The 27,345-nt window shown below is 54.0% G+C and overlaps 1 protein-coding gene across 5 annotated transcripts in view; it reads left to right on the forward strand.

Moving 5' to 3' along the window:
* RAI1 (retinoic acid induced 1) overlaps positions 1-27,345 on the forward strand; it is a 113,131-nt gene that overhangs the window by 17,005 nt on the left and 68,781 nt on the right. Inside the window, exons 1-2 of one of the 5 annotated variants that reach the window (XM_019494733.2) lie at positions 1,848-1,950; positions 25,831-25,915. The exons of 1 other annotated variant lie outside the window; for it this stretch is intronic. The gene's annotated coding sequence lies outside the window, so the exon portion shown is untranslated. Of the gene's footprint in view, positions 1-1,847; positions 1,951-16,490; positions 17,183-17,242; positions 25,916-27,345 lie in introns of those variants that run through there. 3 more of the 5 variants (XM_019494734.2, XM_019494732.2, XM_059716501.1) reach the window with 3 other exon arrangements.

Consider the following 27,345-nt stretch of genomic DNA (forward strand, 5'->3'; position numbering starts at 1 on the left):
TTAATTGCACCTATCTGAGCAGGAGGCACGTTGCCGTATAAGAGGGAACGACCATGTAAGCAGCTGCATGCCCTCCTGGACAGTCTTAATTACATGTAAAACTGATGTGATCTAAACCACCAGGCTGGTGATTAGTTTAGTGAGGCAGGTGGTACTTTGCAATTCAGTGCCTCAGAAACTCCGAGCAAGTGAGATCAGATTCTTTCGGAGGCTACGGAGGATAAGGCAAGCCCTGATCATCCTTGAATTTCACGTTGGGTGGGGACAGGCCCAGCATAGTAGATTAATTTAATTAATTTATTGCAGTTAGTTTGCAAAGACATTATCCGGGAGCGTCTGTGCAGAATACTGAGCAGTCCCATTAATGCAATGCTATTTCGCCTGTAAATCCTCTCCCCCAGTTACAGGAGGAATGAGCTGCAGTGGTCTCAGCTTTCTGCAGTGTTATCTCGCACTGTTTGAATGCGACTGATTGTCTGAACTACAAAGGGGCCCGGCGCTAATGCAAAGCCATCCCTGTTGGCACTAGACCTAGATTAATGACTCTGCATGCATTGCATTGGCTCTAAACTGGATTTCCCTAAAGCAGCTCGCGGAGCTGCTGTCTGCGCTACAGTCTCTGTGCCTCTAGCAGGGCCACAATTGTTCAGCTGGCGAAAGCAGGAGAAGCTGGGAGCACCTCCAAGAGCGAGGCTGTTAAGGAGGGGTGCACAGGTACGACGGTACCTGTCATCGCGAGCCATCTGCTGCTCATTAATGATGCTCACTTCTGGCAATGATTTGTTTTGCTCGGGTTTTTTTTTGTGCAGAGGGAGGAGGGAGCCCTGGTTGCAAATGCATGGCTTTGGGCAGGGGAATAAGCGGGGTCCGCATCTAATGGTGTTCTGCAGTCTGCTCGGGATGAGACTCCCAGCAGAGGCTTCGGGCCACCTGCCCATGAACTCTCCCCTCCTTCCCAAAAGGGCTGGTTTCCTCAACCGTGCTCCCCAAACACTTCCTCCTGGTCCTGCTTCCCTGTGAACTCCTGGATCTCTCCTCTCCAGGGCCGCCAGACCCCTTCCTGCCTCCTGCGTCCAAACAGCCCCTTCTTCCCCGTCCTCCTGCCGTCCCCCGGCCTCCTTCCACGGCCTCCCTCGCGCTGCTCGGCAGACAGACTTCCCTTCCAGTTGCAGCCCCGGTTATCGACCTGACCTCCCTTCTCCTGTTCCTTCCTCATCCTCCAGATATGCATATTTCTTTTAAAAGGATTTCTTCTGCTTCTCACTTGCTGGAAAACCCTCAGCCCAGGGTAGCGCCGGGGTCCTGGTTTCCCACAGCCGCGCTGCCCCATTGAGACTTCTGCATTCCTTGCCCAAAGATCTCACCTTAATCCCTGCGTTTGCAGGGTTTGGCTTCTTTCGCGTGCATATATTGCGTAAGGTTTTGTCCCAGGGTGAGCGACCCGTCATGTCAGAAGATATTTTTGCTGTGCTGATTGTTTTTTTCCTTCTTGCAGTCGGTAGGAGGGTGCCCCATACCAGCTGATGCTACTCTTTGCCAGCTCGGTTGCCTAAATTAACTCGGAGCGACTGGCTGCATTTTTGCCTTCTTGCATGGTCGTGCACTATACAGCAAATGCACGTTAGACAGGCAGTGAAAGTAGCTGCATAAAGGACAGGAGAAGCGGAGCCATTTGGGAGGTCTGGCTTTAAGAGAGGGGAAACCGGCTGTCCTTGACCTTGTGAAAGGAGCCTTGACCGGGGAAGAAGTGGGGTTGGTGTCAGGAGGGAGGGGGGACGAAGGTGGCTGCAGACTTCTTTAGCACTTCCTACCAGCTGATTCATTTCCTGGCTGGAGAAGGAGTGCTGCAATTGTGGGGGATGAACTGGCAGTTTAAGGAGACAAACAATGGCCAGGCTGAAGGTCTAGGGACAGACACCGGCCCTGCAGGGAGTCCAGGGCCAAACCCGGGTAAGTCAACAGGATCTGCACTTGAGCCTCTCGGTCGAATCCTGGGTCCAACATTTTTTACAAGGGCCTTTGTTCTCTCTTGCTGGGTTTGAACAAGCAGCGGTCAGCGCAGGGCACGAGTTCAGGGTAGCGGCGGGGGGGCGATTTGGTGCCCATTTAGGGAGCCGGGCCCCTATGCTGAAGCCTCTTCAGAGTGGGGGCTGCTCTAATTTGTGCCTTGCTCCCCAAGGCTCCCTTCTGGCAGGCAGGAATAGCCAGCGTGCGGAGATGCCAGGCTCCCCCTCCGCTGGCTCCTCCTGCTGTGCCATCTGTTGTGAGCTCTGTGCCACTCGTGGATGCCTCCTGGGCAGGGGGATCCCTCAGCTGGCAGGTTTGCCAGTTTTGACGCTCCAGCAGAAGCAAAAAGGGCCATGGCGCATCCAAGAATCGGGCGCCTTAAAGCGCTGGCTGTAAAATCCTATACGACTCTGGATACAACCTCTCAATCGGTGTTCCCGATACATACTTTTGGGTCAGCTAAAGGGGAGACTCGCGCCCAGAAAATCTATCCCATTTCTTATACGGAGCCTGGTGCTTTCAGGGGGAAGGACTGTTGGGGCTTAGTTAGGGCTGGGTGGACGGCCGAGCAGTGTAGACACGATCGATAAGGATCAGAGTTTGCGGATCTCACTATCAAGGGCTGGTGCCTTGGATTCGGTAGCAGCTCAGGAGCGGGGCACAATAGCTCCCAACTGTCCATTTGCCTCTGGAGCCAGTGGGTATCGATCCCACATGGGATACGACCTTTTGCAACCCTGACCCATGTCACACGAGTAGGGCTAGGAAGCAAAGACGATGCTTTCCCCGGTCGCGCTGCGTGTCATCTCTCTTGCTGCAGTAGGTTCATCTGGGTCGCAAGGAGAGTCCTTGCCGGGGCTGTTGCTGGAGGTGAGGAGGCCTGGTCATGGAGCAGGAGGCTGCCTTATCCTTACAACGGGAACAAAGGACAACCCTTTGCTTCTGTATAGGCTCCGATAAAAGCCAGAGTATTTTACGGAGCACCACTAGACGCACGGGACGTGCGGCTTTCACCTGGCTGCTTGCACACCCTGCACTTGTCGTGGGAGTTCACTTAGCAGCTTTGCGGGGACCGGAGCAAAGCAGGAGGGGAGCTCAGCGCCGCCCCGGTCGCGATTCAGCCGAGTGCCACATGCTGGCAAAAACAACCCTCGCGCCGAACCCTAGCCCAACTGAAATCTTTTTTTAGACCTCCCCCCTTTGCCAAGCACACTTCCTTTCCTTTGATTCTTGCCACCTACATGCAGCCCGAGTGCAACGGCAGCACAAAAAACATTGCAACATTCAGGCGAAGGCTTTCCTGTCTAATGACGTTAAATTTATTAGCCAAAACTCCAGCTGCACCAGGATGGGATCTAATAATATTCAGGCTATGAAGACATGAAGTAGAAAGAAGCTTAAAGCCCTTTTTATTTCACAGTAAAACTGTCAGTAAATAACTGGATTGTCTTGAGACTGAGAAAATGGGGATTTATCTTCCTGAACATGAAAAGTGTGCTTATTTTTTTTTTTATCAGCTTCAAAAAGCCCCAGCAACCTTGATTTTTTTTTTTTCCTTCCACACCGTGCTCCACCGCGCTGCCAAGCCCCAAAACCATACAAATCAAGAGACAGGCTCTAAAGATATTTTTAATTAAATTAATTCCTTCCTTTCCTTCCCTATTTCTCCCTTGTCCCCTCCTCCATTCTCTCTCTCTCTCTCTGTGTCCCCAGCTAATGACTTCTAAGCACGGTGACATTTCAGCACTGGCTGTCACTAACACCACACTTCCATGCTGGTATATAAATTGGGTACAGAGATGCACTATTCCCTGCAGAAGGTTTCCCATTTGATGATATTCTCCGAGGTAAACCTCCAATAGCTCCCTGTTTTCTTTAATAACGCTAATAGGCATAGATTAATTAAACTGTTATATTACTTCCTCCTTTCTACTAGCACCAGTTAGAAATCTTATTACCTGCTCCTCTCTCCTTGCCTTGTCCCCAAGGTGGTTTCATTCCAGCCAGTTACCAAGGTTTCTCCAAGGCTGTAGCACAAGGTGAAACTACAGACAGTGTCTCGGAAAGGCCAGATTCTGCTTGCAGGTCTACCCTTGAAAACCTTTTGACTTTAAAGGAATCACATGGGTGTAATGGAGGGCCCTAGCCCTGTCGGTCTGAAAGGTTCGTTCTTCTTTTCTTTTTTTGATCCCAACAGCAGGTCTATTGTTGAGTCTAGATGCCCCCCTCTCAAAGGGACCGCAGATGTAGAAGAGAGGAACTGTATACATCCATCAACTCCTTAAGGGCCCCAGAATGTATTTAGGTCAGCTTGCAGATAGCGTGCGGCTGGAGTGAAGGGGGCTTTTGAAGGATGCTCGGGATATACTGTTGCACATCTGGCCACTTCTTTTATCGAATTGCTCTGTGATTCTGGTTTCCAGACTGTGGGGATGTGGCAGTCCTGGTGGGTGAATGTGACGGGATCTGGGGGAAAAGGGAGGGAGTAAAGGGGACACATCTAGGAAGGCAGGGATAGATGGTAGCCGGATGTCTTCCTGGGGGGCACGCCGGTTGGCTGGAGGGGTCACGGCACAAGGCTTTCCCCACGCACGCATTTGCGCTGCCCTTGGAAATCCGCTCTGGAGCCTTCTGCGCTAATGAAATGTATAATCAACATTACCGTCGTCTCTCCCATTTGTCTAGCGCTCTTTGTTCGCAAGGGTCCCAAAAGGTTTTTATGAACTGGGAGCAAAGCCCCAGAGTCCTTCGCTCTTGCTCGGTGGGAGTTGCAGCTTTGTACGAGAGCGACAGGAGATAGGCCCTGTAGTGCGGGAATCACTTTGGGACGGGTGTGCACCACATCTGGTCTCGCCGCCAGCAGCTGGTGCGCAGCAAGGAGGGGCACGGGCAGCCTAGCTCCAAGTGTCGCTCTGGACCTTGGCCGTCCACACAGAGCAGGTAGGATGTTAGCTGCTGCGGTGTCGCCCGAATGCACCAGCTCAAAGCAGCATCCTGGCCCTTAGGAAGAGCCCTCGGCTATTCTCGCATGCACCCATCCATGGGCGGCAGGGGTGGCCCAGAATCCCCCTGGCATTCGCAGGTGCCAGTTCCTTCCCCAAAATGCCCCTCTATCCTGCTTTGCAAGGGGTGCAGCACAGGGCGTCTCGTGGCCGCTCTCCACGGTTTATATGGGGATATTCTCTCGCGACTAGTCTGGTTCGGTATGCTGCCAGAATGGCTTATAAGGCCCAGAGCAGGGCACAAAGCCTCTGTGTGCGTGCTTGCAATGAGCTGAATGCACAATCCTTGCCTGGCTCTGCTGTCCTTACAAACGTAAAGGTGCCATATGCAGGAAGCCAGGGGTCCAAATTGCATTTGTAAATACCCCGCCCCAGACAGAGGGCAGGACCGAGCACTTTCTGCACCGACGGAAAGCAAGGGGGCCTATAGTCTCCAGCACCTTCCTAGGAGCGGCCCCAAACCTGGGGATAAATGAGCGCGTGTGGTGTTAGGCAGACCTGCCAGGGAAACTCGGGGATGTTAATTTACCTGAGGTATTTACTATACTGATTACTGAAGATACTCTGATTAGTGCGTGAAATATTTCTATACCTCCAGCCTGATTAACCCATATCTGCAAAATAAATATTTGTCTCATTACAGTTATGTGATCATGCAATCAGAGACCCTATCAGGACAGAAAAGGGAGAGAGATAAGGTTTGGGGGGGTGGACTTGTTCGGAGACAGGCAGGGGGACAGGGAATGAGGGAGCCGAGAGGGACGGACGCATCTGGAGCAACCAAAGCTGTGGGATTGCAGCGCCCGGGGGCAGGACTCTACTTGCAGCGCATGGGTGCGTCCTTGGTGCGAATTCCAGCGGAGCTGCTGCCGCTTTGCTGGTATCAGTGAGAGAAGGGTCTGGTCCTTGGCACGGCAGGTTTGAATCTCAGCCTGGCAGGAGCAGCAGAGCCTTCCTGTTTTAGAAACAGATTCAGTAAGTGCCAGGCAGTGTTTCGGGCGTGCAAGTCTTTCAGGGGATCTCTTGAAGACCAAATGTTCTCGTCTGTGTGAGCATCGATGACCTCCCGGCACGGGGCCAGTGTACGGCACGTCGGCTTTCCACCCCTCCGGCCCCGATCCTTGGCTCTGGCTGCCCAAGGCTTAGCGCCGGGCCTGGGAAGACTTCCTGCTTGCTGATTTGGAGAGTTGAGCGAGGGTAGGATCCTCGACAATACCGGATGCAAGTCTCAGAGGGGAGGTGGGGGGGCACGTGGTCTGCCTCGCAGCACTGTGCGCCATTGCTGCATCGGCGCATCTTGAACAAGGATCAGCGCCGGTCTGTTGTGAGAGACCCGAAGTCGTTCTTCCAAGGACAGGGTGCGATGGGGAGGAAACATGAAGGCTGCTATGTGTTGCCAAAGGGAAACCACCGCCGGCGTGGCAGTACATTTGCATGGCATTGTATTTCGGTAATGCTAATGAACATCCATAGCCTGGCTAGGTATGTACGTGTCAGCAATGTCCTCTCCTGGATGACCCGCCGGTATTTGATTAGCATTTCTTTGACTTTGCCTTCTCAAACGCAAATACCGAGCAACGTGCGCGAAATTAAAAAAAGCCCCCCCCACCGCACGCCTGCGCGCGCGGGAGAAAGGAGCCCGACCAAAATCTGACACGCCGCTGCCCAGGCTTCCCCCCCGGGGAGACGATGAGAACAAACATGTGACAGATGTTAGTCACGTCGCTTCATGCGCTACTGGAAGGCGCTCGGTGATGAAGAGGGTGGAAGAGCAGAACAGACTCGCCGGCGAGAGCAGAATAGCATTGCCGTCTAATGGCTGGTGGCCCCTGAGAGGTTTGAAGCCCCCGTGCGGTATCGAAGGCCGTATCTGAGAGAGATTCTCTTTCAACTCGAGTGGCAGCAGGCTGGGCTCGGAGCCGCACGCTTGGATCCAGCCCGCCTGCAGATTAGCTGGTGTTTGCAGCATCCCCCGTTTGTCCCTGCTCTTGCGTGGGAAGCGTTAGAGGATCTGCGGGGCTTCAGTCGTCACCGTAAGAGCGAGCCTGCTGTTTCGCCTCGTGCAGAGGTCGAGTCAGACGCCCCTTTCCGAGCGCCGCTAGTGAGAGCGCCCAGGAATTTACCTGCCTGCCCTCCCGCGTGATGCGCAGGCTGCAGCAAAGCCCAGGCGCTCTGTGCGAGACACCCGGAGAGACAGGCTGAATGGCAGGCTTCGCCTCTCTCTTGCCACGCCGCACAACCTGGGGCTTGGTTCGTGCCCCCCGCTCTTGCCCCCGGAGGCAGCGGGCGCGGGAAGTGTTGTGGAAGCAACAGTCTCAGCCCAAGGCGTCGGGGAACGGGCGCTCCCGTGACCCCTCCGGTCTCTGGCATGGGGATTTCTGCCCCGGGGGGTGGTGATCAGGTGGGGCCAGGAGGACGGGAGGTGCAAAGCGCCTGCGTGGGAACATTCGTGCTCCCTCGGAGACGTGGCTTTCCTCAAGTGGGCGTCTTAAGACAGAGGCAGGGCCTTTCCGCCACCTCTCTCGTTCGCAGCGATGCGGCCACCTCCCTTCTCATTTACAAGGATATGAGCAGCCTCTCCTCCCTCCATCATAATCCCTGATTATGCAATATCCCAAGGGCAATTATAGCAATTGCTTACGTGGAAAAGTAATATCGGGAAAGTATTTAGTCATTTTTAACAGTGCTGCGGGTGGCTTCTTTAAGGTGGTTCTGGCTTCCTCTGCTCCTCCGATTATGCATCACTTCCCTGCTCCTCTTTGTTTCCAGCGACTTCTAGAGGGACGGAGGTTGGCCCGGGCAAGACAGAGCCTCATTTTGCAAAGCAGCAAGTGGAAGCGAGACGTGGAGTTGGCCCCCAACCGGTGGTTTGGACTCCTTGAGCGCTGCGGATTTGCTCTGCCGGCCGGTCCCTCTCTAGCTAGCCGTCCCTCCACCCCGCCCCGACTGCATTTTCACTGGGGCGCTTACACGAGGCGCCACCAAAATGGCAGGTGCGAGGGCATTGCACCCCCCACTCCCCCGTGCACGTGGTCACGAACAAAGGGCATCGCGGCAACATCGCCGCCTCGACACTGCTTTCAGAGGGGAGCCGCTGGCATTGCGCGGCCCGACACGGGAGGCGCAGGCGGGCTCAGAGGAGGGGCACCGGTCCCTCCAAATCCCCGTCTGTCTCCTTCCCGTAGGGATTTGCCTCGGGTTCGTAGGAAACAAGAAAAGCCGTTATGGCCGTTTAACTGTCACTCCGCAAACACCCCGTGCCGCCCTCCCCCTACTCCTTTGCTGTGTACAGGGGGGTCATTTGCATAATTGCGCTGTTGTGAAAGGCTCATTTGCATAAAGGGCATGGAGGGAAGATCCCTGTGAGAGCGGCTGGGCCCGCGAGCCGTCTTGGAGGAGTGTCTTTGGAGAGAAATGAACCCGAATCCAGTGCAGCCCCGTCTGGCGAGTTAGGATGGCCGCCCCATCTCAACATAGCAGCTGCAGTGCCTGGCTTCCCCGCGTTGTCCCCCTGCCCACTTCCCTCCCTATGTCTCCATCCCAGTTTCCCCCTTTCGGCCAGTCCCGGTCCATTTGTCCAAGCGATCCCCGCCTCGCCTCTCCAGCAGCGTGCAGTTCGGGTCTCCCTGCCCCACGCATACCTGCCCATCCCAGTCGCACCGCTTGTCCCAGTCCGCCCTTTCCTCCCCTTTGTTCCCTCAAACGCCTGCCTGTTCGGCGAGGCTGGCAGGGAGTCATTGAGATCGCGTGACAAATGGGTTTCCTAGTCTCGGTTCTGGACTCGGACCCCAACCAGGCCCAGCGCAGCCGGGAGCAGCCCTTGCAGAGAAAGCCCAACGTTGCCTCCGTACGCCAGGGCTTGCAGGGAGCCGGCTGAGTTGCTTCCTGGGGATGATGCTGGTGTAACCCACGTATTATCCTGCAGAATTTGATTCGTTTACTTTTTTGAGGAGTGGGGAGAATTAAAGACTGAGGACTAGGAAGGAGGCAACATGGAGTCGGTTGCTGTCTTCTGCACACGTGGACAAGACGGGGCAGGGAGGGCCCCGAAACAGCGGCAGGAAGACGGGGCGCTTCCCAGCCATGTTCGGTAGCTGCTTGAGAAGCTGTATACGAAGACAGCATTTAGGACAGGCAGTCTGGCAGGTGCCATACGCATTCACCGACGGGGAGCTGTACCAATCAGCTGGGGATGGGAGTGCTATAAATTAGCGGGTTGAAAGGCAGCCCCCTGGGCTCAGTGAATCGTCTCAGTTCTGACGTAACTCGTCACTGAGAGCGGTGAATCGTTGAGGCAGGACCATGATGTGTCTGGTTTCAGGGCTGGGGCACATAGCCTGGACCACTGTGGATAGGAAGGGGAATGCATTTCCAGCCTAACTGACTTTGGCCTCCATAAGGCTCATCTTTGGTCCACTGCCTTGTGTTTTATGGACTGAGAGGCAGAGCCGGGAGGGGAGTCTAGAGCCACTATGGATTGTACATTGAACTCATCACTGGAAGAGTTGGAGCTTACATTTAACTCGTCATTGAGAGAGTTGGATCTTACATTTAACTCTCTGTTGAGGTCATCATGGATCTTGCATTGAACTCATCATCGAGAGAGTTGGAGCGTGCATCTTACATGCAACTGCGCTCCTTGTGTCCCAGGCACAAAGGGAATGGGGCAGAGCTCGCTTAGGTGAGGGCATGCAAGCTCTGTCCTGATTTTGCTGGGCTCATGGGGGAAAACGGTGCCCCGATACAGTGAAGCCCTTGCAGAGGCAGGGAATAGTCTCAGCACTTGTACCACTTTGAGTGCAGCGGCTGAGGAGACGGCTGGTTACTCAGCGAAGGGCTGCAGTGCTCTTTGCTGTAGGGATCCCCAGACCTCTGTTTGCCGACAAGGCGCTGAAGTGTTTGGAGAAGGATGGAGAGGCTGCTGTTCTTCTCCGGCTCTGAAGAGTCCAGGTGACACACACGTTGTATTCTGGCCTCCCCAGATAGCTATGCTTTCCCCGGTCTGAAAGACGACTACCGAGGAACGTGGGCACTAAAGCACAGGAGCGGACACGTGATAAGGAACCTTGCACTGGAGCGTAGGGCAGTTTGTATAAGGACCGGCGGATTTGCAACCCATGAACTGTTTATTCCTCCCGATTCCCAACACTGGTGACCACACTTTTGTGTGCACTAACGTTTGTTTGCTAAGTCGTTGTATAGCGCTCTCTCCTTGATACCGAGCGGAGGTTGCTATTCAGAGCCGCATTCGGGGTTTGATGTACAAAAGCCCCAAGACGTACCTTTGTGTGACGTTCTCCAAAACCGGCCTGAGCAGCCTGAAGTCTGGCCTGTGCTTCAGCAACGAGTTCACCTGCAATGCAAGAAAATGGGTTGGGGGCTAGAGTCTTTGGTGATCTTAGCTACTTAACCTGAATGCATCTTTACCGAGTCAGTGCGGGTCGTGATTGTGCAAAGACTTACAACGTGGCCAAAGATGGACCTGTTTTCATGGGTAGGAGAAAAGACACATCCCTCACATAAATGCCACCCCACTTCCAGTTTCAAATCCCTGTTTCAAAACATATTGGGCCTTTAGAGTTACTCCAAGGGAAAGTTGCCAGGATCTTCTAACACAGGGGAAACAATACATCTCCCCCCACCCGCCCCCACCCCAAATTTTATTTTCAGAAGCGGCTGAACCATTTGGGCTGAAATCCTCTATTCTGAAGCAAACACCAGCCTGGAAAATGTCAGCCCAACCGTTACAGTTTGGCAAAGTTATAAGCAGCTGAAAACAGGAACTTGCAATGTGAAGCATTAGACAGCCTTAATAACAGGCAGCGCTACCAGTGATGAATGGTGCAGAAGAGGTGGATCAAGAGTTGCTGTTTTCCATTTCTCATACCACATGAATAAGGGGCCATTCAATGACATGAAAAGGAGGCGGTTTGAAAACCGACAAAAGGAAATACCCGGTGTGTAATTAGACGGTGGACCTCATTTCCACAGGATGTCACCGCGGCCAAGGTCAGAGCAAGATTCAAAGAAGGATCGGACATTTATGTGGATAACCAAAATATCCAGACTCATCATAGTTAATGCTAAGAAACACATGGAAAGGATGCAAAATCCTGTGTTTCATGCAGTCTGGAAGTGGTAGGGATTGGGATGAGATCCTCACGAGTGTTGATTATCTCACCCCTGCCTTCTGCACGGGTTTTTTTTGCACCTGGCTTTGAAACATGAGGAGCGGGGCAGAGTCAGGGATGGGATACCGAGTTCACTGGACCTCAGGTTTGGTACGGTGTGGCAGGGCTTCTCGCCCTGATGAAGGAGCCAAGTTCAAGGAGAGGAGCTGTCTGGACGGTGGGAAGGGGATGCCACCAAACTCTGACGAGAGCACTGTCCCAGCCTTGGGCAGGTGTAGTGACGGGCACAAACGCAACGTTCACAGTCCTCTGAAGGGACAGCCCTAGTCTCCACCGCACCTCGGACACCTTCCCTGAAGAAAGGCAAAGCCGAGCGGGGTTGCCCAATGGGAAGAACATCCCCGCTAGCTCCGGGAGGATCCCAAAGCCACGTTCCTGGCCGGATGGTGCCTTGCTGGAGAAGGAAACGGCACGAGGAGGTTTAGGTGACTGCTGACACAGGAATCGTGCCTGTTGCTTCAGGAGGACAACACTGTTTGCCTGGGCCTGTTGAGGAAGAAGCGCCGTTGTGAGAAAGGAGGCCCCGATCAGCCTTCAGAGTGGCTTGGAGCAGTGGTTACGGTTGGGGGGTCCAACCATGGATGGAGAAGGAGAGGTGGTGTGGTGCCAGCACGCGCTGGTAGGTCTGAGGCTTGGGCTTCCTACCCACCTTGAGGCTTTTGCTGGCCAAGATGGACACAAAGGGTCTGTGGGTTAGGTCACTGATCTCTTCTTCAGCCCACAGGAGAAAGCTTTGAGCTGGTTTTAAACCTATAGCCTTCACTTACCTGCTGGCATAGCTGTTCATAGAAGCCCAACTTACACACGTGTGATCTGGGCCATGCCCACGCTCTTCGTTCACCCGGGCCATGCCTTCCTCAAGCCGCTCTACTGCCACAGCCACGTTATCCCTTCAGTGGCTCCAGCTCATGCACACCGAATGTACAGTCTCAGCCCAACAGTGATTTTTTTTTTTTTTTTAAATCCTAGAGCCACGAATCGCAGGAAATAATGCTTCCTCATTCTGCGGGTCTTGCCACCAGCCTTAACCAGCACATCACGAGCCTCCTGTCGCCATTGTGATAGGCGTATGTGTCAAATCATGCCTCTCGGATAAAAGCTGCTCCGCAGGCACCTTTTGTACGAAAATACGGAGCCTTTAAAAATGTGAAAGAAACAACAAAATGTAGGACACCACACAAAGCTGACCCACTGGGGACCGAGAGAAACCGCAAGAAGGAGGGTTTGACACACAAAAATTGTTTTGTTAACAAAGCATCATTGTTCCCTTTTGAATCGGTTTGACTGGAGTGGTAAAACTCCCCATCTGGAGACAGATGGAGAGTTCTCCGGCTGCAGAGAAGACGGGAGGGAGGGGGGGACGGCACAGGGCTGACAGCCCAGCAGATAGCATTGTGCGCCGCCACGCTGGAGATTAGGCTGGGGAGGAAAGGCGGGTGGAAGGACTAGCCGCCCCTTCTGAAACTTGCCCGCAGCTCCGGTGCCAGCTGCTGCTTCCCTTGCATGACCCTCAGGGCCACATCTGCTCGTGGCATTGCAGGCTTGGAGGCAAGTGCAGGGAGATCTGCGCCCAGACCAGCCATTCGCTCTTGGTAAGGCCTCGAGTGGTAGACTTTCTTTGTCCGTGCCCCCGCAGAGCCGGTACTTGTGGGGTTTGCGTGTTGGGATCAGTGTTATGCAGCATGGGGTTGGGGGAGACCATTGGAAATAATGTTCATAGGTCACCCCTTCCCCCCCCGAGGAAGATCAGCTGGGATTCCCAGTTTTGCAACCCCATTGCAAGATCCTCCCCATTGCAAGAATCAGGCAGGCTCCTCCGTCCCTTCGTCCCCTGTGTGGGGTGGAAAGTGGGGACAAGTGCTCTGCCAGTCCCGCGGAGGCTGGTCCCCAGACCCACAGCGCAGACAGCACAGCTGCCTAGAGCCGCGGTTCCCATGATGGATGTGGTCCAGGGACTCCGCAGGGCTCCTCTGCCTTTTCCATGGCTCGTGCGATACTCAAGGTGAAGGGCAGTCAGCGAGACATGCTGAGGGTCACCAGCAGCCTTTTAGTCTGAACCAGCGCTTCAGAGCCCGGGCCACCGCCCCGGGTTGGATTTGGATCGTTGTTGAGCACAAAAGTGCAACGTCCGTTATGAAATGGCCTGGCTCATGTCCCCGTGCCAGCGTTTGGTGCGCCCAGATTTTGTAAGTCTTACATAGGAGACTTTACCAGGAAAGCCGGAGGCTTGCAGTGGAAACATTTTCCTGAGCCGGACCTCGTCAGGTTTTGATTAGGGCTGGGAGCCCGCGCCCATCCAAACGGGTTGGTATTTTGCGGTCGGCTCTCCGAGAGGGCAGCGCTCGGCCCCCGGGGAGGATGCCGATGCAGCGCATCCCACTCGGAGCTGGGGGCCGTAAGCAGCAAGCCTGGCTGCGGTGTAAAGGTGAGGGTTAATATAAGGTGAAAGGCATGAGGAAAGAAAACATCCAGGCTATCTCAGGTGGCCGGGGATGAGGTATCTGGAAGAGAGCCTGAGGACCTTTGCTTTGAAACTGGCCTAGCTCCTTGTTGAGGTTGGAAATGAGTGAGGGAAAATCTATGCTTGAATGCCTGGGGCCTCTTAGCTACAGCAGAAGGAAAACATGAGCTGGGTTATGCCAGCAGAGTCAGCTGCCGCTGTATCCCTGCAGATAGTTCCCCGACCGCTCCGGCTTCCTCCCATGCCTGACCCGAAACTCCTTGATGGCTCTCGCTCCTGCTGCTGCCTTTTCACGGAGGGCCCCAGTCCTGTCCGCTGGACCTGCATTTCTGATTACTTGCTAATTGCTTGACACAATCTACTTGCAATGCAAGAGACAGGCCTCACGTCATCCGCTGTGGCTTGCCAGGGGAGAGTCTGAACCTCTTTTGACTTGCCTTGAAATAGATGAAAAAGAATAGCATTTGATATGATTAATGCAAAAACTTCAGCTCCGCTTCCCGTCTCAGCGCCTGTGCTTCAATAACCAGAGCATGAGTATGCCCGCTGGTTTTAGAGCTGTTTTCTTCCAGGGAAGAACGCCGGGGCGAGCCTCTCGCGCTCAGGACACAAGAGCAAGTGGCAATGTGTGGGGGCTCAAGGCCAAATGCAAGGTGTCAACCTCGAGCCTCTCCATCAGGAGGCTCCTTTACCTGCAGCAGCTCAGGATGAAGATGGGGCAGGCAATCAGTAGGTTGTATGGGCCGTGAGCCCATAGCTATGGTTTGGGGGGTGCCCATGGGGCACCTGGCATGGAGCAAGGCTGTCTCCATCACCTCTGGTGGTGGGATGGGACTCCTGCCCTGCTTTGCCCTTTAGGATATTTTCCATAGGGCCCAGCGCCCGTCCTTTAGCCAACCTAATCCAGCATTTTGGTCTCAGTTTCCTTCCCCTCCCAGGCAGCCTGTCTCCCTACCCTGGCTGGGCCAGTCGTGGGCTGCCCTTCACCCCGAGTATCACACGAGCTCTGTCCCACCCCACTGAACAGGTGCAGGGCAAGGAGAGGGAGGAGGAAGCCACCGTCAGCCCAGCACGTGCGTGACGTATCGGAGGGAGGAGCACTCGTGGCCTGGGAAATGGGAGAGAGGTGGAAGGAAAAGGTAGGGAGGAGGAAAGCTTGAGAAAGGACTCAATGAGGTGTGGAGAGGATCCAAGCATATCGATGGGAGAGACGGGGCAAGAATGGATATGGTCTTGGCAGCAGGCGGGTGGATTTGGGTGTGGGGCACTGCGCAACTCCCCATCTCAATACCCCGTGTTTTCACACTGAGATATATTCCAGTTTAGCCTGGCTTTTGGCTGTGCCAATGTAAGCAGGCTTGCTGGCACCCGATTACAGCCAGTGCCGCTGTTGCCACTAGGGCAGTGTTTTAATTTCGAGGGCAAGGCTGCCCCTCTCTGCACTAGGCAGGTGCCTCCTCCTGAGCAAAGGGAGCCAGGTGGCAGGGCTGCAACCCGCTGCCCTCCACGACGCAGGGCAGATGGGACCGGCTTCCTTTCCGCTTCCGCAGCCGAGTGAACGGCTGAGGACGTTCGGGAGTGCGCAGTGGAGTGGATGTACGTGACGGTCCATTCCACAGCGTGATCGCTTGACAAGTGTTGCGATAGAGCACACTGTATTTATGGAAGAGATGCTCTGTCATGGTTGCCTTGGAGATAGCAAGGGATGGGACTCAGCGCCCCAGGAGGTCACCTCCAATCCCATGGCTCTGGGAATACAGACGCAGAACAGGGTCTTTTTGGGAGGGTCGCTTTGGGTCCTATGCAAAAATGATCATGCCCTTGTGCGTGGCTGCACTCTTCCCTGTGAGGTCCCTTCCTGCTCAGCAGTAGTTGGCCTTGCTGCACCGCCGCCCTTTTCCTACGGCACGGTCGGCTTCCCCGTGGGCCCTCGTGTTGTGCCTTCTGCTGATAAGTGCATCGTCTGAGTGGTGCAGGGCCAAACCCTAGCCGAGCGGCAGGCTGCACTGCATGTTGCACCATTAAGCATATCGCCGTAAGAGGAACCTCTTAGACTTTATAGTGCCGAGCAAGCCAGAAGATCCCAAAGCCCCTTCCAGCGTATCCATATAAAGCACTGCACCCGCTACTGAAAAGCTGCTGACTTCGGGGTAACGAGTGTTTCCAAGGGAGCGGCAGCAACGAAGGCTATTCAGCGTCTGGACAGATATCAACAGACCGAGTGTGTTCATCATAGTCAGAAGTTGGCCAAGACAAAAGGATAAAACTTCCTGAGGATTGCGGTGAGATCTTTATGGAGCGGGGGCCAGGACTTTGTAAAGACAGCGAGCTTGCACTGCTGGCTCCCTGCGCGCTCCAGATGGAGAGCGCCACGTGCTGCACTGAAACCCCAGCGCCTCTCCCCGCCCCACGGTGGTATTGGAGGTCTCCCATACCGGAGATGTGCTCTAACCAGATGCTGTTTAATATGTGAGATCCAAGAGGGTCACGGCACAGGGTGAACTGAAGATCAAGCTCAGGAAGAGGACGAAGAACCAGGGCCTCATTTGAGCCACGTTTGCTGACATTGCGTGCGCTAAGCATGGCGCTGTCGTGCAAGGCCCGCGGTAGAGCCCCTGAGCTTTAGAAAGAAGAGATCGAGAGGCTGAGAGATCTCTCTTAACGCAGGAAAACGTTGCAAAACCAAACCGAGTGTTGCTTCATAGCTAGAACTGGGCAACAAAGGACTCGTGTCGTCTACCTGGGGCGGTTGATGTGGTAAGACCGGATGAGGATTGACGGCGCGCTGGCTGCCTGGCACCAGCTCCCCACGTGGACGCCAGTGGGGTGAAGACGTTCGTTCCACCGGGCGCTTGTCTGCACAGGGGAGTTGCCAGGAAGGAAGCTAGGTGGATGTGATTTGTGGGGCATTAGTTGCTGCACACCAACTTCACCCGTGGACGCTTAGCACGTGGTAAGTGGGGTGTAGCGCTTGGGTGGAAGGGGCCCAGGTGGAGTAAACTGCCTCGCACTTGACAGAGGAGCAATCACGTGGGGGAACGTGTGCACCTTTGCTTTCCCGTATGCACCGGCCTTGAGACTTCTGGACTCTAGTCCCAAATCTGCCACCGACTTGCTGTGCGGTCTCGGACAAATCCCTGCACCTCGTCTTCTCCTTTTGTAAAACAGGGATGAAATGACGGAGCTGCCTCGCCGGGGGGGCTTGCGAGCCGCTTCTCGGAGGCGCTGGGCTCCCAGGCGTTACATGAGTGCAAAGTGGCTTAATCTGCAGCGACTTCACATGCGAGCGGCGTTGCTAATCGCCAGCGCGCAGGGATCCAGGGAGCGTGCTGAATGCGGTTAGGGAGGAAGGCGTTCAGCTGGAATTACTCGGCTACAGACCTTGGCTCGCTTGGCAGCTGTGTTGGAGCGGCTTTCACCGCTTCCTCCAGTTCCAAAAGCTTCCCATGTTGGGCTCTGTGAATCAGCATTTCTGCGGGCACAACGGCATGCCGGTAACGGCAGGGCTGTGTCGGAGCGAGGTAAATGGAGGAGGGACGTGAGGCGGGTACCTTGTTAGGAAGGGGCAGCTTGCAAGTGGAGGGGCGGTGGGATACCGCCCGGACTTCCCCAGCTGTTCTGCTCAGCTCCCCCCCAGGACCGAAACGCACCCCTCGTGCAAAGCTCCACGGTGAAAATGCTCTCTGTGACACAGCTCCCTTTTCCTCTGCTCCCTTTCCCTCTCCCTCTCCCTCTCCGAGCCCTGTGCGAGTGTGACAATCTGGCACTGCGAGCAGGAATGAAAACTGTGCAATCAGCTTTAGGCTCCTGAGCTGAAACGTGAGGAGATCCAGTTACAGTAACAGGGTTAGAACAAAAGAGATTTGCTTCTCGAATCAATTCCTCTCCATTTTATGAGTGTGTGTGTGTGTGTGTGGAGGGGGGGTGAGAAACAGCCTCTCTTTTTCCCTGATCAGAGCTGCTGGGTTTTGTAGCAAACGCAGGCTCCCAGCTTGACAAGCGCCGGCTGCAGGGCTCTCAGAGGGACTCCAGCATCTTGCAAGCCCATTTATATTCGGAGGCTGAGAAAGCAAGGAGATCACGCCAGGAGGGATCCAGAAATAGTAAGTCCAGGCCAGGTTTTGTATCAGGATCATCATCAACAACAGAGGAAGGCAGCTGGCTGCAAGACTTTCAACCCCTTGCCCTATTAGGGCCTGATCCGATGAGGTGCTGAGTGACCTTAACTCTGAACTGGAGATGAGAGTGCTCGGTGTCTCAAAGCATTAGTCCCTATGCGACTAAGTGGAAAGGGCCAAGACAATTAGTGATGACACCTCCTACTATACATCAGAAGAGTAGCCAGCTAGAAAAACCTAACCCCTTAAAAGCATTTTCCACAAAATGACAGCTGTGCCACCATCACATTAACGGGTGTCCCTTTAACCTTAAGCCACATGTGGATTTGGGACACAGCACGCGTTTTGCACGCGGAGCTGGACTGGCTTGTAAAATGAATGAGGTCCCATATGGGGCTTTTCTTCTGCGTTTTGATTTTTGATTTTACAAGCTCAGACTCTCGTGCTCTAGACACTCAGGCAGCGGCAGCGCGCACAACATGCGGGAACCACTCCTGGGCATTTATTCCTACTGCCATGTAACAAGGGTTATCGTCAGTGCATATGTAGACCGCGCCTGGCATTAACCTTCTTTACCAGATGGCTATCTGCCTGCCGTCTCGAAGACGGTGACAGAGAGCAGGCTCGGAGTTAGCATCAAATGTTTCTCAGTCACCTGGGAATGGACGTGGCTTCCATTTTCCCACCTCCAGCTCCGCCGGGCAGAAGTTTCCTGTTTAGTTAGTGATGGAAAATTTGGGTTCTTTCTTTGCTAAGCTTTGAGGATAATCCTGCATTCCCCGAAGAGCCCGTGCCTATGCAGCGAGTGCAAAATTCAGCAACAAAACTAACAACACAGGAATGAAACAGAGCTGTCTTCTGGGTTTTTTGTCCAAACCTTGCTCTGCAAAAGCAGCCCCCACCTCCCATGAATAAAGTCTATGGTATCTCTAAGAGCTATTCCCAGCAGGATCTGGGAGCTTACTGCACACTGAGAGTGCTGAAAGCCATTATCCGTGTACGCCCCGGATACGTGAAGTTGGTATGCGGCTTATCAACTTTGGCGGAAAGCTGCTTGCAGGTATTCGCAGTTGCATTTGTCAACACGCTCTTCTAGAGGCTGGATTTACAAAAGGAGGAGTGGGGCCACGGCTCTTGGGGTTATTCCTCCCCTTCCCAGATGTTAATAACCCCCTCCCCAGCATTCTGGCTTCTTTATTTTCACCTTGTGACTATTTAACCACTAGTTTGAGAGCCAGCTGTCAGACTTCCCCATTCCTAGGAGCCTGAGCCCTGTATAAATTAGAGCACATTGGAGCTTGGTTTCTTCTCCAGGACTTCATCTCCTCAGCTCGTGACAACGGCGGCTCTCTCTCCTGCTCTCTGACCTGCAGGATGTGCACCATGCAATCACCTCCCTTCTCACAGGTGCGGTTACAACCGCAGGACACCTGTCCTCCAAATGCCTCACCTGGGACCCAGGCCATTTTCAGATCCGGGTCAGATGGCCTTCCACGAGTGGCGGTATTTTCCCCAGGTTATTAAGCTTGCCGTGGTCAGTCCTGCATGAAGGCCACGGTGATGGGTGTAAAGCCCAACCTCTCACAACCTTCCTAGCTAGAAACTAGAGTGTTGCACGCTTGGGAAGATGCAAAGCCGAACCAGCCATCCTCGTTCCTATGCTGCCGCACAATGCTTCATGCAGATAGGTGCAGGGAGCAGTTCCTGAAGGGCAGGAAACATAGCAATGAGCAGAAGGCTTCGGGAGGGATGCGGTGCTGTACCGATCCCAGGGCAGGGACAGAGTTAGAGCGATGGCAGGCGTTCCCTGAACTCTGCATTCCCCTCTCTGCTATGTGTGCTTTATTCTCCACTGCAGTACTCCAATATGGGACAGATGGGGAGACCTTAACCCTGCCGTCCTTGGCTTTCCAAGCTGGGAGTTTGGGGCGGCTATTCTGGAGGAGCCCGGTGGGCAACCTCGAGCGTGCACCAGGGTTGTGCGCTGCAGCACATCCATGACGGAGGACCTCCTCTGTAGGGTGCGGTGGGACCAAGCCGGGGAGAGGCAGGTGGTCGACACCCAAGAATGAGAGTCAGGACTTGGATCTGTCCATGGAAGAAGCCAGCCTTGTGCTTTCCTGGACGGATCCAGGGGCTGGAGAAGCCACCAGCATCATTTAGTTTTTACACCACTCTGGGCTCCTGCAGCAAGCCCCGGGCACTGCCCCAAACCCCCATAGTGCTGAGCACTGTGCCACCAGGCCTTGTGCAGGGGAACTTGCACAGGGCTTGCCTGGGGGAGAATCCCCTCCTGGCAGGAATCAAGGCTTTTAGGCTTCTTTAAGAGGTGTGAAGGGGCCAGGGAGGGTGTGAGACTCACTTCTGGCTTCTGCCGGGCTGGTTTGCTGTATTGTTAGGTGTAATCTCTGTCTCCATGCGTTCCCCTGCCCCAGCCTCTTCAATGGGATTTGCGTCCGCCAAGGGTTGCCAGTCTAACTTTGCTCGTGCTTGTGAAACCCGGACCCAGCCGTGCTGTAATTCTGGCTTCCTGGAGCCCCGGGGAGGGTCGCTCTCGGGACCCGCTAAGGTAAAGGAAAACTGCGAGCTACCCAAGCGGGGAAGCATTTGCGAGGAGACAGAGAAACGTATGAAAAACAATTAATAGCCGCTCCAACCCGAGGATTTAAACTGAAACCAAAGCCTTCAGGAAACGGGAAATGAAGTGGCTTAAGATTGTTATTTTATTGCTTCATTTAAGAAAAAAAAAAAGATCTGCTAAATGCAAATAAGCGTTCTTACAGACGAGGAGAGGGAGGGGATGGAAGTCATGCAGGGAAAAGTGAGTGGGATTTAGGTTTTGCATCGTTCGCTGAATTACTGGCAGGTCTTTTGTAACATCTGTTAAAAATAAAACAAACATTCATTTCCATTTCTTGCTGCCTGAGATGGCTTCTGTGAAAAAATTTCAACCTGTCCAGGAATTTTGTCTTGAAAGTTCTCCTCCTTCTCCTCGCGCCTCCTCTTCTCCAGGGGAGATTTCCTTCCTGGACTTCCCAGGGGCACCATTAGCCCCACATTAAAGCCTTTTCCTCCATGCTGTACTCTCCATCGAAGTCAAAGGAATTCTAATAAACCGCTGGGAAGAGCGTGCTGCTCACTCTTTCCATGGAAACGAGGTACTGACTTTGCACAGAGCTCCGCTGGAAGAAGCCTGGGTCACGACAGAAGGAGACCAGGGAGGAACGGAGAGACGGTTGCCATTGTGAGAGACCCTTTTGGTGGAAAAGCAAGGCTCCTGGTCACGGGAGATTGCATCCGCGCGTGCGACGATGATTGTGACTTGCAGATGACGGCTTATCCGGCCTCCCGATAAAGGTGCGTTTCCTCCGTTCTGGTTGATAGGAAGGGCCTGATTCTCCTCTCACTGATTGAGGCGTAAATCAGGAGCAAGCTCCTACGGACAAGTGGAGGAGACTCAGGCATGTAGGTAGAAACGGACCCACATTTGAGCGGGCGTCACACTCCTGTTCGCTTGCACAGGGGCAGGCGTCCCAGGGCTGGGGCAGAGAGACGACAGCGCCGATGATGGCAAAGGGACCGCGGGGAAGACTGGCAGAGACCAGAGGCCTCGATGCTGTCTTCCTCCGAAGTACTTCGGGATCCATGCTAGGTTTGCTCCATTGCAGCTGATGCGGAGAGGTAGGATCCACATTGCTTAGACAGAGGAACTTCTCAGAGGCGGGGATGTTTGCACAGCGGAGGACCAGACTGCCAGCAACATAAGAAAATGAAGGCAATTTGGAGAAGCTGGGGGTAGGGCTGCAAGTACCGAGGAGCACTCCTGTCGGATGTGAAATGAGCTGCGGAGGGCTGGAGGAGGGGGTTTGGAGCCCCTCAAGTAAGGCAGAAGGAGGTACGTATAATCGGCCAATGGCAAGGTCTACAGATCGCACATCCCCAGAGACGCTTCAAAGGGAAAAGGGGAGCAGGACAAGGCTGGGACATAACCGGCCTTCCTGAAACCTGGAGTGATGCGAAGCGTCGCTGCAACGATTAGCTCCAGGGGCCGGATGGTCACGGGTTTGGTCACGGAGGGGCTGGTATTACGGCTGCGTCGTGTACATGATTCAGTGCTGCCTGCTGGAAGGGAAAAAAGTGCGTAGCCATGAGGTTGGCTCCCCGTAGATATAATTCCCTGGTGTCGAGAACAGGGAGTTGTACTAACGACCTTCAGGGCAGAACACGATGGTGAATGCCGAGGGCTGCGACAAGCCGGCGCGTCGATAAAATCTAGAGAATTGGTTAAAAGGGGCGACTTCAGCTGCTTCCGTGTAAACTGCCTGAATGCTGCTTCACCATATGGTTTGGAGAGGGAATTTCTCAAGAGCGTAAGCCATTGCTTCCAGGAATTGCTTGTGCAGAGAGGAAAGACTTATCCTCCCCCCAAGGAGCTGGTCCAAGAAGTAAGGTGTATTCGAACTTTGTGACCAACCGACCACGACGCAGTACACCCGAGTGAGTGCCGAAGTCCTTGCAGATGCAGTTGTACAAAGAGTTAGCGCTGTGATGTGAAGCTCCAAGCCTTTTTAAAAATGCAGAGGCCAGTTAGAAAGAGCCAGAAGGGCAAAGCTCGTAAATGAAAATCCTTCGCATCAGCTTGCAGACTGCAGAAGGTACTTTGTTAAAAGCCAGTGGAGGGCCGAATATTGCCCACAACTAAGGAATCCAAAGGGGCAAGAAGTAAGGGGTCCAGTTAAACTGCAAGGTACGGGAGTTTATTCAGGCCAACAATATACAGAAAGTTTCTTTAAAAAAAAAATCCTTTGAAATCCAGACGAAACGGTGCGAACTCGATCGGCATGTAAACTCTGCCAGAGGACGTGAAGTGGCAGAGGTGCAAGGACTACAACAGCTCGCACTTTCCAGAGTAACGAGGGGGAATGGATTTGGTGCCTCGGAAGTGGAAAGCAAGAGCTCTGCCGGCCAAGGGGATGCAGCCAAGGCAATTGGAGAAGGACAGAGCAATGCATGCGAGAGCCCCAGCGCCCTTTTGTACCCCCTGAGAATTGGCCTTGCAGGTGTTATCTCTGTTATCACTGCTCCCGGGCATATGTTACTTGAAGGGAAGCCTCTGACTTGCCTTTGCCAAGTGAGCTCTGCCCTGCAAAGCTGGGTGTGGACCCGGGAGCCAGGAGGAGTTGGGTCGTGCCAAGCAGGGCTGGGAAGGAGCAGCTTTCTGGACTGCCTCCTTGTTCCCTGTATGCAGAGTAGCTTGCAGGTGGTTTTATTGGCTTGGTGGTAACAGAGAGACGCAGCCAGCAAAAGCATCTTACCCCGCTGCGGTAGGACCGGGCAGTAAAAAAAAGGTCCGTGTTTCCTCTGATTTTGTGTTGCTGGAGCCATGGGAAACCCACCCAACCCCGCTCCTCCCTCCTTACTCTCCTGGCAGGGCTGACGGGCGCAAGGAATCAAGTCACGGATGCGATTAAGCAAGGGCTTTGTCCTGCAGTCTTCACCCGAGACCAACCTTCGCAGCTACACTCGGGCAGGTGGACCATTGCTAGCTACTAGAGCTGCACCCGGCGGGGTGAGCTGGGCCAGAAACCTCGGGCAGCGTTGCTACCCCTGACCGCGCAGAGCTCCCGAGTCCGAGCAGCCGGAAATGATGAGGTACCTGGAACGTGCCTTTGGCTTTTGGGGTCTCACTTTTCAATTTTTCTACGTGACTATGAGGGCAAGAAATGTATCTTAAAAAAACAAACCCCAGTAGCACCTGCAGCCGAGTCTCTCGGCATCACATGGTCCCAGGAACTAGGGATTTCAGAGGAAAGAATCCCAAATCGTGAGATTTGCAACAGAATCGTAGGAAAGGGAAGGAGCCCAGTAGTGACGTAAGGGTTATAAGCCAAAGAGCCTTATGCCAGGGCCAGGAAAACAGCTTTATGCTGAAGTGGCTAGCACCTGTCTGATTTCTCCCCTGTGGAATCGGGAGTGCTGTGTTGTGTGTCATGGGCACCAGACTGCTAACAGCTAAGGAGATTCTCTCTCCAGGACAAGAGGTGGAAAGGAACTGATAACTTTTGGAGCAGGTTTTGCTCTGAGCTTCCTCCCAGCGCTCCTCAAGTGGTTGAAGAGCCTGAGGTGCTCATAGAGCGTTAGGAGTCATCCGCCCGGGTTGGTTTTTGGGGCAGGAGTGAGCTTAGGGGAGGAGGCAGACAAGGCGGTTGGGGGAACAGCTCCAAGGAAAGGGCAGGTAGGGGAAGGTGAGGGGTTTGGGCCGGTAGGTGGAACTTGTAGAAGTCCGGGCCAAAACCCACGGCCCTCTTCTAAAACCCGGTCTTATACCTGGATTGAATTTAATCTCTCAATAGAGAAAATAATGATGAGTGAAACCAAGGTCCCTGCTTGCCCTCCCCCCTCACTCGAGAACAAGGAGATTGGATCTGAAAAGAAAAGGGAGTGCATTGGAAACGCGTCAGAGGAACTTTTTCACATGCCGTATAACTAGCCCGGGAAACTTGCTGCATGCCGTATTCCCGAAGCAAACAGCCTAGCGAAGGGTTGGGGGGGATCAGAGGTCCGTTTGCCAGCAAGGCTGTGGCATCCCATTCTTGAGGGCTCAAGCCGAGCCCTGGCTGGGGTCAGGCCTCCCCGCCCAGGCGAGGATTACACAAGGAGCCGTGTTCAGAGGGCTTTAGAGACGCCTTGCTCCGGAGCATCCGGCGCTGGGCACGGCTGGAGGCAGGACACCTGACTTCGCGGACCATTGGGCTGCAGTGGCACGGTGATTCCTCCGCGTTTGAAACTCTTTTCCGAGCATCGCCAAGTATCCTCAAGGTGAATCCTCGACCGCCTCTGCACTGGGAGCGTCTGCCCTCCTTGTGTTTTTCTCATGGGGGGGATTTTTTCTCCCCCCTTTTCAGTGCAAGCCGTGCTTGGCAAGGGGCTGCTCTTTGTTACGTGCTCCCCATCTCTCAACCCCCCCCAACCTAAAGCCACCGCGCGGGGAGATGAGCTGCCATCAGATCTCATTTGCCAGGCGCCCGCCACCCAAATCCCAACAGATACGCAAGGCTGGGAGTCCGAGCCGCTGTATTTTTCCTGCCAGTCACTGTCTTGGCTGCAGCTGGCTACGCAGAGCAGAGAGCTGCAGGTGTGAGCTGTTCTTCCCTCCGCCCCTCTCTGCCTCGCTCTTCCTTTCTTTTCCCGGCTACCTTAGGAGCCCACCTCCCAAGTCCGCGCATTCAGGAGTGCAAGCCTCCGGCAGCCCCCAGGACTGAGCAGCGCCTCTCCCACGCAGGATCCGGTGCTTCGGTGGGGACGCCTGTTTGACTATGGGGTCCCCCCCCTTTAATGCAATCGGTTGAGACCGAGGACAGAAAAATTCAGGAACTCTAAAGGAACCAGCAGCCTCCTCCCTCCTTTTCTCTCTCCCTCCTCTAGAGGATTAAGCCAAAAAAAAAAAATGTCTGCAGTTTTCTGTTGACCCTGCATGATGGCATTTTCGTGCTCTGTGTGCTGCCTCTGCTGCTGATTGCTATTCCTGGCACAAACACGCACACACAGACTCACACTCACCCCCCCACCCCAGCCTGGATCACACAGGCAATGGCAGGCTTGCAACCCACTTCAAATCCCTGTAAAGAAATAAAGGAACACAAACTCGCGACCCCACCAGCCTCGCACTAGCACCGGTCCCTCAGCATCTCCGGACCTCTCCTGAGTTCTCTGACGTCTGGATTGTGCGAGCGGACAAGCCACCCACTGCTCTCCTCGCCTTCCCCGCCGCCCCCAGCCCTCACCTCTCCCCCCAGCTCCTGTCTGCTGTGGAGCCTGCAGCCAAACCCCCCCACACCACTCCTACCACTGGCATCGCATTTTCAGGCTGGATGCGACGGGGCCGTTTCTAATTACCTTATATCCCCTAGTGGTCCATGAATAATGGCTACTGAAGGAGCTCCGCAGGGTTGCTGAAAGAACAGCAAAAAAAAAAAAAAAAGCAAAAAAAAAAAAAAGCAAAAAAAAAAAAAAGCAAAAATTGTGCTATTTCTCACATTTTTTTTTCTAAGGATCTAATCTGGCTACTGTGTTCTGGAAGAGGAGGAGAGAGAGAGAGACAGCAGGAGAGACAGAGGAGAGCAAGAAACATTGCAGGTATTGTTCTGTCTCGGTGCCTTTCTCATTGAGGGAGCCGTGGCATGTTCTTCGGTAACGTAAAAGCTTTTTTTCCATCTCCCCCTCCCCAATTTATTTTCCTGTTGTGCAACTTGCTATCCGTGTGTGCCTTTCCTATTGAAACGGCAGCGTACGACTGGCGTTGCAGAGTGTGTGTGTGTGTGTGTGTGCACGCGTGTGTGCGTGTGCGTGCACTGCTTGCACCACTTGGGTTTTGTTTTGCTTTGCCAGAAGTAGCAAAGAAATTTGCCGCAAATTCAGAAATGCCTTGCGACTTGCCTGTTAAACTCGGGGCTGTCTGCGTGTGGGTCCGTGCGTGTGCGTGTGGGTCGGTGCGCGCGCGTGTGTAAGGGAGCTGCTCGTTTCCCTGGTCTTGGCTACCACTTTGCTGAAGTTGGAATGATGATGATGTTGGGGTCGGGGATGAACGTAGACCTGGAGTCATTCAACGGGAGGGTTTTTAAATGGTACGGTTCTTGACGTGCGTGTTTTTCGACTTGAAAAAGTTCCGTCGTTGAGGAGACCCAGGGTTGTGCTATTTTTGCTGTCATCTTCACGGGGGAATTGCAGGCTTGGTGTGTGTCGGTCCTTTGATTTGGCGCGTGTCGGGCTCGCTGGCCAGAAAAATTGCTCTAGCAGAGATGCGAGTAATCTCCGGATTTGCACATCTGGCTGTGCATTTCGAATCCCCCTCCACGAGATGTTCACGTCCCCTCCTGCTCCCTTCCTCCCCTGGCAAATTTAGACCCAAATCATCTGCTGACATTAAGAAAACAAACAGCCCCCCCCTCCACACCCCCCCAACAACTTGCACAGCCCTGGTGAATAGGATTCACTTTCCAGAGGCAGATTGTGTGTGTGTGTGTGTGTGTGTGCATGTATGTGCATGTGTGTGTGTGCGTGCACGCGTGAGCTTTTGTTTTAATAACGAAATGGCAATGATTGAAAACATATGAATAGGATGCAATGCAGAATGGATGTGTTGGAGGTGGAGGGGAGGCGGGGGGACTGGAAAAGTGCTTATACTACAGAAGCAGCGCTTGAATGACCGTGTAGTACATGACAGCAGAGGGGGTCTGTCCGTTCTCTATCGTTACTGAGCGGCTCACTGGGGCTTGTGTGCGTGTGCGTGTGTGTGTGTGCGCGCACAGACAGGAACTGGCTTTTTGAATGCAAGGGATGATTTTTGCAACTGGGAAAGTGGCGGGGGAAAAGAGGGGTCTTAGGAGATCATTTCCAATCAGACTTGGCAGGCTGGTGTTGTAATGGAGCAGTCTATAACACCGGGGACAAAAAAATCAAAAGAAGGAGAGAGAGAGGGAGAGAAAAAAGCCAAATCAGAAAGGGGGTGGGGAGCAAAAGTCGAGTTTGAATCCACCGACTTGGAAACCTTATCAGGCAGAAAAACG

This window comes from Alligator mississippiensis, chromosome 13 (assembly GCF_030867095.1).
Source record: "Alligator mississippiensis isolate rAllMis1 chromosome 13, rAllMis1, whole genome shotgun sequence".
Classification (NCBI taxonomy): domain Eukaryota; kingdom Metazoa; phylum Chordata; order Crocodylia; family Alligatoridae; genus Alligator; species Alligator mississippiensis.